The sequence below is a fragment of the Vicugna pacos genome, chromosome 1 (assembly GCF_048564905.1).
Source record: "Vicugna pacos chromosome 1, VicPac4, whole genome shotgun sequence".
Taxonomy (NCBI): domain Eukaryota; kingdom Metazoa; phylum Chordata; class Mammalia; order Artiodactyla; family Camelidae; genus Vicugna; species Vicugna pacos.
Window position 1 is genome coordinate 19,488,528 of NC_132987.1, and position 14,538 is coordinate 19,503,065.

A 14,538-nucleotide genomic window follows, 5' to 3' on the forward strand; every position below is an offset into this window, starting at 1 on the left:
CACACAACTGGAGGAGTTTTTAAAGCGCAGTCACTCTGCTGCAAGAAATAGAGTAGCCTGTTTATTCTCACAGCTCCTCCCTGATATATTACTCCCATTTTACAGCTGCGAATGTCCAAGGCAATTCATTGGACACACATGCTCAGTGCGTTCAGTGCATCCTTTCTCAAATCTCATGACATCTTTGAATCAATAGTAATTACCCCACAGAGCTCAGGAGAAAGTGCCAGCATGCTTGTTCACTTTATCTTAAGGTACTCTGTCCTGCTGGTCCATTTCAGCTTTTGATCATTGCTCAACACCTGGGGAAGGTTGTCTTGGTCCTTGGGCTTGCACAGAGGGTATACAGGCAGAGGCTGGACATCCAGAATCCAGACTCTGCATAAGGGGGTTTCTAAAATTTTGGCCCTAAGAAGCAATGGCCTTAGATGGAGATGGGGTTTTTTTGCTAGTTGAGATCTTTTAGGATGCAAAGGCAGAAGGTTCTGGCTACCCTTAGATGATGGAGGAGTGGCACTGAGCTGAAGTGAAATGAGAAGGGCAGGGCCAGCTGCAGAGATGCAGCTCACAGGACTGGATGGTGCATGGAATAGCAGGAGCTTTAGTGGTGGCATCACTAGCCCTGGTGGCGGAGCAGGGAGGCCGGAGTTATCTCTGCGCCACTGTTTTGGTTGCTCAGCTGCTCCGGGTTCTGCTTCACACGTTGATGTTGCTGCCAGCTTCTGCTTACTCATAACTCACGGTGCCCCGTGGACTTCTCCATCTGTGGTTTCTATCTCTTGCCTTCCCTTAGTATGTCTTTAAGCTTCAGGGCCCCTGTTGAAGTTTTAGGGTCCTTGTTACATTCTACCTCTTTCTCTCTCTCTCTTTATCTCCCTGCATCTTTCATTCTTAAACTCCCCTGGAGAGGGCGTGATCAGCCGTGTTGGTCATTCATGGTCATGTCGGGAAGACTGATGCTGCACAGGTCACTGGTCAGACTACGATGGTTAGCTTTTAGTCAGGCATTCATTCCTAACGCGGTTCATCAGGGCCAGACTGGCAGGACCTTGTGGTGCAAAACGAGGACACCTGAGGTCCCACCTGGGTCACTGCCCTCAGGCCGTCCCCTGCACAATTTTATCTTCCTTAATCTTTCAACTGGAAAGATGGGAGGGGGTAATTAAATGCACCTCTGGGGTGACCCAGAGTCATATGCCTTTGAACAAAGTAGACTAGATGAAATGCTCAGAAGAGGAGACACAGGTCAGATGTACAAGACATATCAGTCTATTTAGGATCAAGCAAGAGACAGAGGAAAAGGAACAAGCCAGAGTGGGGAACTGTGTGCTCCCAACCGTGGGGAGCCTGAAGTCTGGTGAGTGTAATTCACCAGACCTTAAGGCCCCTGAAGGTAGGATTCTGTCTCTTGTTCACCATTGAATTTCTCAGGCTTAACACGTGTCCAGCCCCAGTAGTCGGTACTTAAGAAATAGCCATTGAATGAATGGATGGGTGGATGAGCAGATGGGTGAATGAAAAGCTGTGGGAGTAAAGAACTCACCTTGTTTTCTTTTAACCTGTAACGACTGGCCCCAGTGAAAGCCTAGCTTTTGAAAAGAAAGCCTGGAAAGAATATAAAAACTTTCTAAGCATGGAACACGCTCACAAACCCACAGCCACACCTGGAGAGTGATCCCAATCTTTTTTGTCTTTGATAAATGAGGCACCTCAGACTCAAGACCGCTTTTCTGTACCTGCATTTAAATGTAATTTCCTAACGGAGTTTGTATGTGTTTCAGTGTTAAATATATGCAAAGGAAAACATGACAATAATGTCTCATTCTGTGTGTGAAGAATGCGTGGAGCCCCTAACTCGGGGTCTGGTGCTATTTTCAGCTCTAGCTAGTGAGCTTCTAAAGGCAAGGATGCTGTCCATTTGTTGGTGCGTCTCCAGCGCCCAGCCCAGGGCCAGGCCCAGTGCAGGTGACGGTCAGGTGTTGAATAGACAAACGAATGGTGAAAAATGTACCTTTCTGTGCAGCAAAGACAAGAGGGAAGCAGCAACTCCCTGCATCAGTTCAAGGTGTCAGTCAAAGCACGTGTAACATCAGGACCAACTACTGTAGGGTGGCTCCCTGCCTAAGTCGGCCAGCCTTGGGTGGCAGAAGCTGACACTGGATTGTGTGTTACATCCCTCCTCCTTCCAGCTCACTTCCTGTAGACAGCCAGGTCTCTCTCCCCAGCCATTGTCCCAGCAGGCTTTCAGATCACAACCAGGTCCCCTGGGTTCTCTGATATGTGTGGTGATGGTCAAAGTGCCTTCCTGGCATTCCTGTCCCAGCTCCCAGACCTAGAGAGGAATTTCCCCTCCTTGCACCATACTGGTTCACTTTACTCCTCCACTTGGGCAACCCCCACCTCTGACCAATCCGTCTCAGGTCCTGTTCTATCTTCTACTCCGGCCAGGGCTGCAGCCTCGGAGCTGGGCGGGCACCTTTCTCCATGGAAGAGCATAACCACTGGTCCCAGATGTGTCTCCTGTCCAGCCCCCTTTCCCAGCTTTGTAGAGCAAACTGGAGTGAGCCACGTTTTATTGAGTTTCATTTTTTGTTTTTTGTTTTTGCTAACTGCAGATAAAGCAGGCTGTCCCTTCTGGGAGAGGCTATCAGGTTCCTAAGGGACAGGGTTGGCTCTTCTTGAAGCAGATGTGGGGTGAAGAATGGGAGAGAAGCAGGGAGAGGGGAGGCCATTCAGGACATGGTGAACAATCTCAGGAAGCCGATGTGGCTTGCAGAGGGAGTGGGGACTGGGGAGAAACAGGGAGCAAGCTTAGAGGGGTTGGGGGGAGGGGAGGATTGGCAGTGAAGATTTCTGAGCTGCAGTGATCCCCAAAACCCTCAGACCCAGCTGTGAATAGGAGTCTACAGGCACATGCCAGGCAGAACAGAGAACAGAGGCTTCTCCCCTAGCTGGCTTCTCACAAGCAACAGGAGTCAGCAAGTAAACGCAGTTTGGCAGTTCAAAATCTTGTACCTGTTCTAAGTCATTTCCCTCCAGGCAGGAGGGGATTGCAGCAGACTGAAAGCAATCCATCATGCTCAGGAGCTTCCTGTCCCCACTGGAGTGCTCCCTCCCCATCAGCACTGTCTCCAGCCCTTGCTGCAGCCAACCTCTTCCCAGGGAGCTGTCCTGGAGGAGCAAAGGACCCTGCTCACAGCTAGAGCCCTCCCTTCCTTCCCAGGGTCCGACCAGGGACTGTTTCCAGACTCCAGTGATGCCCCGGGCATTGGTCCTATTTTCCATCACAATAGCCCCTTCCAGGAGTGCAGGACTGCAGCTTCCCCCAAGGTGATGCTGGCCATGCTGAGCTGCACACAAAGGACATCCACACCCTGGCTCTGCTGCCACCTGCCTTTCAGACCTTGGCCAAGGCATCATCTACTCAGGCTATGCTATTTCATTCTCTGTCTTTTTCTCTGTGGCTGAATCTTGTCTTCCTAGAAATGATACGCTCCCCCAACTCCCCACCCCTGGGCAGAACCATACTTCTCACAGCCCTTGGCATTCACTGAACTTTCTGTCCTTCACCTAAGCATAAACTTGCCTACCACCATCACTCACCAGTGGCAGAGCCGGGTTTATCAGAGGCTCAGCTGGCAGCAAGGGGAGGAAGGTTTTGCATCTGGAAAATGACCCCAGGGTACCAGGCACATGCATCCTGCTCTTACATGAGTTTTGCCTTCTCCAGCGCATTCTGAGATTGTGATTCCTAATAGGCGGTCAGGTGAATACTCCGCAGGGGTAGGAGGAGATTTACCTAAGGGAAAGTCACTCCCGTTCTCAGCTGCTCAGAGAAGAAGATGGTCCTCAAAACACCCACTAGACCCGTGTGAGTGGAAGGGAGGACTAACTCTATTTTGTCCTGAGCTCTGAGCACTCGTGGTATCCTTGTCATGGCTCTTATTCTTGGAAATGGAAGACTCTGTCAGGAACCAGGATAAAGGTGCACCTGCGGCAGGTCACGTGCTAAAGAAGAGCTTGTGCCTTTCATGCTGGGCATCTGGATTTGCTGTGTTCTTAGTGTCTGTTTCCCTCCTGCCAAGGGGTTATACATGGCCATGCCTGGGCAGCGTGTGCTCTGAGGACTTTGGGAAGAATCTGTGTCCATCCATGGGTCAGAGCACCACAGAGGATGCAGCGGCCTCAGAGGCTCTCAGGGGCACAGGGCAGTAACAGTGACGGACGCAGTCAGAGATGGCACTGTGGACCCGTCCTTACAGGGGCCACTCACCGCGTTCTAGAGCAGCGTTTGCAGCTCAGTTGCTGGTTTGAGGTTTTTGTTTGTGTAGTTTTTATGTTATGTTATATGTCATATTGAGAAACATATCCCTCTTTATCTCTTCCTTTTCAAAAAATTTTTATTTTTTTTCTTTATCCCTTCCTTTATTGGTCTTTATAATCCCTTGGCCCAGCTCTTTCTATGTGTCAAGCTGAAAACATTGTCTGCACCACACTTACGTAGTACATTTTCCCTTTCATTGTTGCAAGTCAGATTTGGTATTTCTCAGTATTTCTCACCTGCTCCTGCCAGCTGAGATCCCAAAGTTCAGTCTGTCACTCTCCCTTTAAGCGAAACTGTTCCCCTCCAGACAGAACTGCTGCAGACTCTCCTGCTGGCCCTTCCTGTGTCTTTCCCAGACATGTTGCTGACCAGACAGCCTGCCATTCTGGATCTGAAGTTTCCATACCAAATCCGCTTTCCAGACTCCAGCCCCCAGCAGAATCCCATCTCCGAGTGCCCACCTCATCCCTGAGCGTGATCCCAGTGTGGTCAATTACAGCCCGCCCAGCATCAGTGCACCCCACGCTGCCAGCTCCTCGAGTTTCCCCCTCGGGCCCAATTCCTGCTCCTTTTACCTTCACAGCAAGGTGTCCTATTTACTCTGGAAAGAAACAGAGATGCAGCCACATAATGAACCATTCCAGCTCTGCTCTTTCAGGCTTGAATAATTCTCCAGGTGTGTCAAATTGCCTTGGTGTTTCCACCATGCCACAAATCAGACCTTCATTAGGAAGGAAGTGGGTGTCTTTTAGTGGAGTGCTTCTCAAATCTGAATGTGCACCTGAGCACCTGGCAGGCTTTGGAAAACCCAGATTCTAACTTAGTAAGTCTGGGGTGGGTCTGGAAGTTCCTGGCCCACGGCTTTCCCTTGGAATAAGAAGGTCACACGGAAAATATCACTATACACCTAGGGTGTATCCAAGATTTTCATATTGAAAAGCAGCCTGAAAGCTGCTGGGTGAGATTAATTTTCCCTTAGTTTTTTGCATTGTGAGATAACTGAAGTTGACATACACATTACACGGTGGGACATACTCTGGAGTGAATGCATTCACCCTTTACTGAAGGCCCCCTGTGTGCTGAAGGCTGGGGATACAGAGGAAAAATGACCTACCAGGACTCATAGTATAGCAGGAGATGATGGCAATGTGGAGGATGCTAGTGCTGGTGGAGGGAGCCCTGTGGACACAAAGGAGAGACACTTAACCTCTCAGGGGCCTTATGGGCGAAGTACTGGGCTGAATCTTGAAGGATAATTGTTCTGGCTCCGAGAAGAGTATTCCAGACTAGGGAGCAGCTGTCAGGAAGGTGGGAGAGAGCATGATGTGGCCAGGGCATGGGGGAGAAGACTGGACAGGCCAATGGGGACCAGACCAGGAGGGAGTCCTCCTGTGGTACCCCAAGGGCAGTGGGGAGCCCCAAGGCTTTCATGCCCTGGCATGGTGAGGTGGATCTCGGACAAGAAGGGCTGCTTGGCAAACCAGATAGATGGTGACCAGGATGCAGAAATTGGGGCAGGGAGATAAGCTGAAAAAGGTGAATATTCCTGAGGGTACTAAGTGGAGCATTTCTGGAAAAGTATCTGAAGTCATGTATTTATTCCAAAACCAGTTCAAAGTACTAGGCAGCAAAGGAGGTTAGATTTTTCAGGCCAGTCCCATGAGACCCTCCCCCAGCCCCGCCCCGCAAGGGACAAAGTTGGCAGTCAGGGAGGTGAGGGGCAGAAGAGACCCCTGCTAAGCCTTGTCAAGTATCCATGTCCCATCCCCTCTGCATCTGTCCACTTGCCTGCCACCCTGCCAGGGAGAAAAAAGCCCAGGCCCCAGGGGTCGGCCGGCTTCATTCTGCTCCTTCCAAAGGTCAGATCAATTATTGATCGAGTACACCGAAGAGCTGACTTAGGTTTTACTACTTGAGAGGCATTGACTTTGAGTCATAGAGTGATAAGCCCACAAAGGTACCAAATTTACTTAGAGAAACAGAAACAGGCAGGGCTCAGAAGGTGGAGCTGTGTCCATCACAGGATTTATGGCAATGTCACCCTATCACAGGCTGATATGTGGAGGCTCCTTGCCCTCAGTTTCCTCCTTTCCTGTCCTGCCACTGTGTGCAAGATTCCATCATTAGGGTACCAACTTCTTGTTCTAAAGGATTGTTTAAAAAAAAAACCAAAATTCAGTGTAGTAAGTTTGAAGATCTAATAGGCTTTATTCAGTAATTCATGAATGGGGCAGCATTCCACCTGGAATTCCAAGAAGTTGTACAAAATGGAGGGTGTTTATAGAAGAAGGGTGGGGGCAAGGAAGTTATTAGCAAAAGAAAAGAAAGGATGTTCCAGGCGAGGTCACCTTTGTGGGGAAGGGTGGGGGTCTACCATGCAAGTGACCTCTTCTTCCTTTGAGGGGCATTGAGAGAGCCCATGTGACAGGAGACCTCATTGGGGCCGACCAGAAAATTCCAGACTGGCTGATTAAGATCACATCCCCGACTGTGTTGTACACTTGAAACTAAGATAATACTGTAAATCAACTATAGTTCTGATGCAGGAAAACAGACATGGGGCGTGAGGAGGGCCGTGTCCCAGGCTTCAGTTGAGCCCCTGGGATGTGCCCCACCAAGCGTGGGTCCTTGGTGTCACACAGGAAAGCATTCAAGAGCGAGCCACCGCTGAGTAAAGGTAGATTTATTTAGAGAGATACGTCGAAAGGCAAGAGAAAAGCCACGAGGTGTGGGGGTTGGGTGCCCAGATTAGAGCAGAAGTAGGTACACACTCCATAGACAGTGTGGGCCGTCTCCAAAGGGAGAGAGGGCGGCCACGAGGTGTCATGTTGCCAGTTTTTATGGGATCAGTGGCTTCATATGCTAATAAGTGGAAGGACCAGTCTAACTAGCCTGGGGAAGGGGCTGGGATCCTCAGGAAGTTGGCCATTTCCCACCCTTTGACCTTTTGTGGCTAGCCTTGGGACTGCCATGGTGCCTGTGGGCATGTTATTCACCTTGTTGATATATTACGATGGGCATATGGTGAAGCTCAAGGCCTGCTGGAAGTCAAATCTCCCACCATCTTGAGCCTCAAGGCCTGCTGGGGGTTGAACCTTTCACCATTCTGGTGTTAATTGCTGTGTTATTCCTTGAATGGCTGTGCCCTGCCCCCTTCCTGTCTCACTTCCATATTAATTAATGAAGGATTACACCCCTGGGGAAGGCCAAAGCCCCCTTTAGGTCAGGTGTTAAGTCCAGGTCTGCTATCCTGGACTTTAGCACAAGTAGTGCCCTTTTGGGCCTGTGGTTTTCTCCTTAACAAGTCCCCTCTTTTGGTCAAACTTTCTACCAAACTGACAGAAGTGATCAAACCTTGAGGCATTAACACCACTCTCGCCTACTGCTTGTCCACAGTTCTGGAAGCTTTGTTGAGGGTTGGTGTGGTAGCCACAAGTCACCATGTTTTTGCTTAATCCCTGTGACATTCACAGAGTGGTTCTAGGCTCATAATCCTTGTCTATCATTCTCTTCGTTTTTTTTTTCCCTGATATTCTAGTCTTAGGGAGATCATTTGCTTGGTGGTTAGTGACTGCACACATACATTTAAGGCTTTTGAGAGAATATGATGCATCAGGGTTACTGTTACAATTATAATAAGCAGGAAACTTCTAAATGTTCAGAGTGTGCTTCAGAGCTGTGGTCCCCAAGACCCAAAGCAATCGAAGAGCCCACTGAAGGAGATACCCTTTAAAGCTAAATGGCTTGTTTGGTAGCTGAGTTTCAATCTAGGTAGAGCAGGTGGTGTTGGCCACCTTGCTTGGCTAAACGATAATTGAGGACTATTTCATCATCAAGAACGGCCTTGACCAGAGAGTCTAAGAATCCTTGCTGGGTAACTGGTGCTTTTGTAAAAGAATCTTCAATGTCTCCATTGAGTAAAGGAGAGATTTCTGATTATATCTCATTTGTATTTATTTCTAATCACGGGTGGATTTTTTTCCGCTGCATTTACTTGCTCAATCCAGGGGTCAGTCAGATTTTTGGCACATGTGGGAAGAGAATCTCCTTTGTCATTTTAGCAGATGAAGGAAACCCAAGTTTTAGTTTTACATAAGTATATTACTGATATTAAAGTGTATTTTTAACACTCTTATCATATCAATTCAGTTTTAGCCAGCTTGATTACACAAGGTAAAATTTCCTCTTTTTCTCTCTCTTCAACTTTTTGTATACATTTCATTTGTCCTTCACCACCAGAAGTTCTAGTTTAGATAAAATTACTCTCATTTCCCTTAACTAGAATGCATTTCCATCCCTCATCTCTTTTCTTAAACAAGAAACACATCCTACTTCCCTTGCATGCAAAGTTGTGTCCCCTATTATTACTAATAGCTTTAATTACACATGTTCATTAGAATCCTTAACCTTTAAAAATCTTAATTTCTAGTGAAAACTAAGATGTAAGCAAATGTGAACCACATGTCAAACTAGCATTTTTTTAGATTGACAAATTTGTGAATACCTTTCATAAGCTCTAGAAATGTGTGTTTCTTCAAAGTATAATCTTTCAATGTGACACAAAACATGTTTAATAATAGAGCCAAATTTATCTTGAGCTTCCCTGCAAGAGGAAGCCAAAAGTAGATAAACCTATGCTCCATAATGAATGTTTCACAACTTCCTAATTTATAAATGAGCTAGATATTGAATACATTTCTATCTTTTAACTTAAGAAAACGCAAAAGGTTCAAGTTACCAAAAAGCTTTGGAGGCTATTTTCAAGTACATATACTGTAAGATATAATTGCTGCTGAAAAGTTGATACATAAATTCTTATCCCATTTACATCTATCTAAATTACCTGCTGCCATCAGTTATGCCTGAATTACCTGTGCAAACTGCGTGAGACATTAGACAAAATCAGCCATCATTCTAAGTTATTTTATTTCTTGCTGACAAATTTTGCAACAGAGAAACATGAATTTGACTAGGAAACCCTGGTAGAATAAAAGTTGTTTACCTGTATTACATTCAGTGGCGATGACCTTAAAAACATGTCTGTTTTAATGTAACCAACAAACTTAAACTAGCTTTTATTTACTGAAGATTATCCTAAATCACATGAACTTGAAAAGTATTTGAGTTAGATTCTGTTATATTTGTGAGAACTTTAGAATGCCCAGTCCATACAAGTGCTGACCTGTAAAGCAACTCAATAGAGCTTTTTCACAAATTAACTTTGACAATACCATCTGAAGGTGGAGAAACATAATACATCTACAACATACAAATATCGACACACACGAACATGTAGCTGCAGAGAACTTATGTTAGTGGAAAAGATTTGTAAGATTTCTCCTTAGCCCAATTTCCAAATACCTCTTCACAGGCTCGCTCTCTCTCTCTCTTTTTTTTTTCCTGGTGAGAAGCTCCTCTATTATGTTTGCATTTCAAAGAATGGCTCTTTGGTCCTAAGGAAGATGAGGTAGGAAATTTACATCACAAAGGCACAGATTAAGTGCAGGACAATTCTGTTTCCAATATCCTGATTTTTTTTTAAAGTATTTTGAGAGAAATAGGCTAGGTTTAGGAGAAATAGGTGAGAATTGGGAGTGGAGGGGAAGGAGGCAGGTGAACTTTGAACTTCTAGAGTCGTACCTTTGGCCCTACAGAGCTTTGCAAGACAAAGACAGTTGTTTCCAATTCCCCCAAAAGTTGGGTTGTAGTTTTTGTTTTAGGTGACTTTTATGTCTTTAATTTTTTTTCATTAGGCTTTTGCAATAAATCTTTCAATGAAGCTGTCTTGGAATTTGGAACACTTTTGAAGACTTTTGCATACTAATTAAAATAGGTATCCCATCCTGTTTGTATGATTTGGGAGCCCTTGCTTTTAAGTACACTCTTTAAATGATCTTATCTATTTGGACTATTCCTCATAATGGCCATTGTAACTCTTCTGAAGGCTGACAGCAGTTTGGTAGGTCCCTGGCTGCAAATGGAGTTTAACCCATAGTTCTATCCAGCCATGTCTAGCCACAAATGGAGTATAACTCACATTTTTATTTGCCCATATTGTGGGACTCCCAATCTGATGGCTGCCAAGCCAAGCTCTCAGGACACAAAACAAGCTTAGCAAGATCTTGCCATTTTTGTAAATGCTGACAGCTTCTGGAATCACAGTTTCTGAGACATAAAATAAGGAGGTGTGCTGGAAGGTGCTGCACTCAAGTTTTGGATATAGAGGATCTCATTAGCAATAATTGGCCTTTATCTACACAAAACAAGACAAACACGTGCACCTTAACATATCGGCAGTAACCGAGAGACGTTACTTCATCCTAGCATGCACCAGCACCAATTCCCACGGAGCCTTGGACTGGGGAAAGGATTGAACCAGCAAACCCCACGGAATGAGGACTGAGGACTGATTCCAAACAAAATGGAGAGCAGCAGCTGCCACCAACAGTTCCCAACGTGGAATCTGGGGGAGGATTCCAAACAAATGGGGAATGGCACACTAAGCCTTCATCAGTTCCCAATGTCGAATCTGGGAACAGAATCAAGGGCTGGGGTTTTCTATTAAAAAATCTGGAAATTGCAGTCTGAACGTCTAAGGGGTTGGCTCTGGGCAGGATCATCTGTCAGCTCAATTGGCTCTGGGCAGAATCATTTACCAGTTCAAGCTGACCTGCCCTGTAAAGGAAAGCCAATTATATAGGGAGCTTGAAAGCAAAGAGGATGGTGCTCCCACTGGGAGGAACTTACCAATGGCCCTTGGAACCAGTGAGAACAGCAGTGAACTCAGAAGTGCTCATGGGGCATCATGCCTGTGTTTCCTGTTGTCCTCAAATGCCATTGGAGGTTTGCTTCAATCCCACCGCTGCCACCAAATCTGTTAGAAAACGATTCAGCTGAGTAAATGTGAAGATCTAATTGACTTTATTCAATAATTCATGATTCAGGCAGCCTTCCATCTACCAAATAGACAGGTGCTCTGAGGGGCTGTACAAAATTGAGGATTTTTATAGGAGGGTGGGGCAAGGAAGTTATTAGCAAAAGAATAGAAAGATTGGTTCCAGGCCAGGTCGCCGGTTGAGGGAAGGGTGAGGGTCTGTCATGCAGATGCCCTCTCTTCCCTTGAGGGGATGGAGAGGGCCCGCATGGCAGATGACCTCCTTGGTGCTGACTAGAAAAGTCCAGACTGGTTGATTAAGATTACATTTCTGGGGAAGGTTGAAACTGCAATCAGGTCAGGTATTAAATGTAGGTTTAGTATCATGGGCTTTAGCACAAGTGACACCATTTTGGGCCTGTGATTTTCTTCTGTAACAGGAAAATCCCCACTTAAATTGCAAATGCCTCTTGGAGGAGTCACTGTTAAGCCAAGGGTCAGCAAAGTGTGGCCCATAAGCCAAATCTAGTTGACCTGTTTTTGTGAAAATGTGAGCTACAAAGTGGTTTGTACACCTTAAATGGTTGGAAAAAATCAAAAGATGAGTTATATTTTGTGGTACATGAAAATTACATGAGATTCACATTTTAGTGCCCATAAATAAAAGGCTTTTTTGGCACACAATACACTCATTCATTTATATATTATATCATGGCAGGTTCCACACTATAACAACAGAGCTGAGTTGTTTCTTGGAAACCAGATGGCCCTCAACGCCTAAATATTTATTGTCTGGCCCTTTCCAGAAAATATTTGCTGACACTTGCATGAAGCTGTTATTGTCCATGGACAGCTTAGTGGGGAGTAGTTTATCAGAGTACCTAGGACAACCTAGAAAAAAAGTGGAACATCAAATGGACACATTTGTGCAGAGGCAAAAGAGTATGAAAGTCCAAAGCAAGGTTCACCACTCAGGGGCAGGAATGACCCTGTGAGAGAAGCAATTCTAGCCCATTTTACAGGTGAGGAAAACTGAGACCAAGAGAGACTGAGTGACTTGCCCAGAACCTCACAGCTGGTTAATGGCAGATATGGAATTCAAATTCATATCGGTCTATCCCAGAGGGCACTGCGGTGTCATGAGGAAGGAGGATAGAACAAGGAGGTTGGGTAATTTCCAAAGGGACACATAACCAGTTTTATAAAAAGGCATCTCAGAAAGCTCTTCAGAAGCGACACAACCTGTATGCTCTTAGGAAACATATTTAACCTCTCTAGCACCTTACCTACAAAATGGTGATGAGACTTACCTTGAAAGGGTAACTGGAGTTCAATGAAGCAACATATAGGTAGCGCCTAAAAGATGCCCAGTATTCTTTCTCTGTCTCCTCCATCTGTTGCCCAGATCTTGATTGACCCTGGTCTAGTGCACTGTCCCCTTGAGATTACCACTCATTTGAAAATCAGCCCTTGCAGACTGTCCATCTCTCGGACACTATGTGTCTGAACCTAAAGTTGCTTCTGGTGATCTCACAGACAGGAAAAACCCAGTGTGAGCCTGGGACCTGGGTGCTCTGCTTCAGACCCAAAGATGCCAGGCTGCTCACACCAGAGCAGGAAGACCACCTTCTCCTGCAAGAGAAAAATGAGCATGAAATCACCCAGCATCTGTCCTTACATCAATAGGACGGAACCTGGCTTTATTTGAGGTTCCTCCCAGAGGCTCAGGTCCTTTGTCCCCTGGGCCCTTCCCTCATTCTCCTGTCCTCTTGACTCTCCTCTTTATCAGAATTCTCTCCTCCCAGTGTCCCCATTCTCCACCTTCCTCTCCTCCTTCATCCTTCCTCTGATTCCTCCCCACAACTTTCCCAGGTAGGGCTCTGAATCCAACACTGGGGAAGGTGGCTGGGGCTCAGAGGTGCAGGAGTCAGGTACAAACCAGTGAAGATGGAGCTGGGTGGGGCTGAGAAGGGCTCGAATCAGCACTTAGCTTCGCCATGATATGGCCACAGGCTTTGCTGAAACCACTTCCTTGGCTGATCTTGGGTTTCCTCAATGGTTAAGTAAGAATTACGATCTTTGGCCTAATTGTTTTGTAGGATTGCTAAGAAGACCATAGGAGGCTCTCTCTGTATGGAAGTGCTTTGCAAAATTTAAATTGTTGTGCAAATAGTGTTATGATCAACATTGGTAAAATAGGCACTGCCATACAAAGGAACACACACACACACATACACACACCCTGAGATCCATGGAATTGGGAAAGGCTGTGTGGCTTGAGCATCACGTCCTTGATTTTGAAGCCTAAGACTGGGACCAAGGAGAAACAGTGGGCTGGAGAGGGAAGAGCAGAGTCTTGGGGGCTGAGAACGCAGGCCAGGTCCCAACTCGGCTCCGACCCAGTCTGCAGCCTCGGGAAAGTGGCTCCTGCCTGGCCCAGCTCCCCTACGTGTAAAGGAGACAACAGCTCCTTCTTGTGAGGAGGAAATGAAAGACTGCGGGTGCCTCGCCGCTCTCAGATCCACACAGGGCATGGCCCGATGAACAGCAGCTCTTTTTAATTCTCTTTGTTCCAGTATTAAAAATCGCAGTGGAGCTTCCCCCGCACACATACCCAACCCCAGTAATTGAATTCCACTAACACCGGTGGCCATGACCCAGGGCAGCTGCTCTCGGGCCAGCCCCGCCTGCCAGGCGAGCATCCGCGCTTCCGGCAAGGCTCGTGGGGCTCTGCCCTATGAAAAACAGCCTGTTGTGACATCGCTGACCCAGTCAATCATTAAGGTGCAGCCAATGGCTCTGAGCAGAATGCTGATCTACCTACTCGATGGCTCTTAATGCACTTAAAGACCTGCAGGGTAGACGCGCCCACAATGAAGCCCTGTGGCTCCCCTGTGGCTCCATGTGAGCCTAGGGGGAAATGGGCCCTGAGATTTCTGGGTCCATAACCTCAGCCCCTACAGGGGAGGGGCGTGGGAGGACCAAGCTCATCCCAAACAGCACTCAGCCACAGTAACCGTCAGTGCTGCCCGAGCATCTCCTGTGTGCCAAGCCCTGTCTGAGGTGCTCGTGTACTCACTTACTCATCACCACACCCTGAAAGCTGTCATTTTCCCATTTTGCAAATAAGGACACGGAGGTTAAGACACTTGTCACACAGCTGGTAACAGCCAGGACCAGCCGGCCACCCCAGTCCTGCCTGCCTGCCTGCAGACATGGGGCTCCTGTTTCATTTATTGCAGTGGGTCTCAGGGCCAAGGAGGACACTGGCCTCCTGGTGAGATCATTAGAGGACAGCTGTTTGGGGGAAAACCCTGCAGTTAGAACGCTTCCCTCTTGT

The 14,538-nt window shown here is 46.9% G+C and overlaps 1 protein-coding gene across 4 annotated transcripts in view; it reads left to right on the forward strand.

Moving 5' to 3' along the window:
- The window catches only part of CLSTN2 (calsyntenin 2), a 593,109-nt gene that overhangs the window by 463,971 nt on the left and 114,600 nt on the right, over window positions 1–14,538 (forward strand). The window lies entirely within an intron of this gene.